The sequence below is a fragment of the Elephantulus edwardii genome, unplaced genomic scaffold, assembly GCF_000299155.1.
Source record: "Elephantulus edwardii isolate Elephantulus edwardi_28Jun2011 unplaced genomic scaffold, EleEdw1.0 scaffold00282, whole genome shotgun sequence".
NCBI classification, from domain to species: domain Eukaryota; kingdom Metazoa; phylum Chordata; class Mammalia; order Macroscelidea; family Macroscelididae; genus Elephantulus; species Elephantulus edwardii.
The window spans coordinates 2,342,122-2,343,826 of NW_006400032.1; the positions used below are offsets into that span (position 1 = coordinate 2,342,122).

At 34.3% G+C, this 1,705-nt stretch overlaps 1 protein-coding gene across 1 annotated transcript in view; it reads left to right on the top strand.

Annotated features, from left to right (window-relative positions):
* CPQ (carboxypeptidase Q) overlaps window positions 1-1,705 on the top strand; it is a 500,522-nt gene that overhangs the window by 491,062 nt on the left and 7,755 nt on the right. The window lies entirely within an intron of this gene.

The following is a 1,705-nucleotide window of genomic DNA, read 5'->3' on the forward strand; positions in this document are numbered from 1 at the left end:
TAAATAATCCAGGAAGTATTAAAAAAAGATGGAAAGAATATACTGAGTCACTGTATCGAAAGGAATTGGAAGACACAGAAGAATTTCATGAAACAACATATAAGCAAGAGCCTATGGTGATGAAAGAAGAAGTTCAGACTGCTTTGAAGGAAATGGCAAAAAATAAGGCTCCAGGAATAGATGGTATACCAACTGACATATTTCAGCTAACGATGCTGCCCTTGACATGCTCACCAAGTTGTGCCAAGAAATCTGGAGAACAATCACTTGGCCAACTGACGGGAAGAGATCTATATTTGTTCCTATCCCAAAGCTCAAAGGCATCAATTCTCCTATCCTCCTTAGTCATTATCCAACTCTCTGATGCATAACAAGTGATTGCAAAGACCATGGCCTGTATCAGACACACCTTAGTCTCCAGAGAGACTATCAATGATACTGTTTGATAATTTCCACACTGTCGGATCACTTTTCTTTAGAATGGGAACAAATATAGATCTCTTCCAGTCAATTGGCCAGGTGATTGCCCTACAGATTTCTTGACACAACTTGGTGAGCATATCCAGGACAGCATCTATTTGTTGAAATATGTCAATCGGTATGCCATCAATTCCTGGGGACTTGTTTTTGTCAAATCTTTCAGAGCAACTGGAACTTCTTCCTTCATCATCACAAGCTCTTGCTCATATGTTGTTTCATGAAATTCTTCTGTGTCCACCAATTCCTTTTGGTACAATGACTCTGTATACTCTTTCAATCTTTTTTTAATGTTTTCTGGATCATTTAATATTCTGCCCAAAGCATCCTTAAGTATTGTAACTAAAGATTTGAATTTATTCTTCTGATCTTTTAGCTTAAGAAATGCTGAGCAAGTTTGGCCCTTTTGATTTTCTGACTCCAGCTCCTTGCACATTTCATTTTTCTCAGACAAATTTACACAGATAAGGAAAACTGATAAATGAAAATATTGATACTATAAATCTGTGGAGAAAGATTTACTAGTCAATTAATTGTCTTGGACAAGTGAAAACATAAAAATAGACACATCTCAAACTACATGTAAAATTATGTTCCAATAAAATGGGTGAAGTACTTAATATGTAGAAGGAAAATATATTAAATATTATGGAAAATCAGATAATATCTTTATTAGGGTAAGAAAGGATTTCTTAGACAATATTGGAAATCAAATAACCAAAGAAAAAATTCTAAGTCTGACTAAAAAGCAAGGTACTCAAGGCTTAAGTTCCAATACTAAAGGATTCTATGGGCAAAATCTTGAATGATGCAGGAAATATTAAAAAAAGGAAGAATCAAATATGCAGTCATTGTCCCAAAAAGAAATCATTGACTATGAACCATTTCAGGAAGTAATATAATCAAGAACCAATTATATTGAAAGAAGTCCAAACACTGGCAAAAAATAAGGCCCCAGGAATTAATGGAACACCAAGTGAGGTGTTTCAACAAGCAGTTACAGCCCTGGAGGAATTCACTACTCTATACCCAGAAATTTGGAAAACAGCTATTTGGCAAACTCATTTGAAAAAAAATCCATTTTAGTTCACATTCCAAATAAACGGTGATTCAACAGAGTACAGAAATTATCAAACAATATTGTTATTATCACATGCAACTAGTATCTGACTGGGAAAAAGTATTCAGTAATAACATATCAGATAAGGGACTTATATCCAGAATTTAT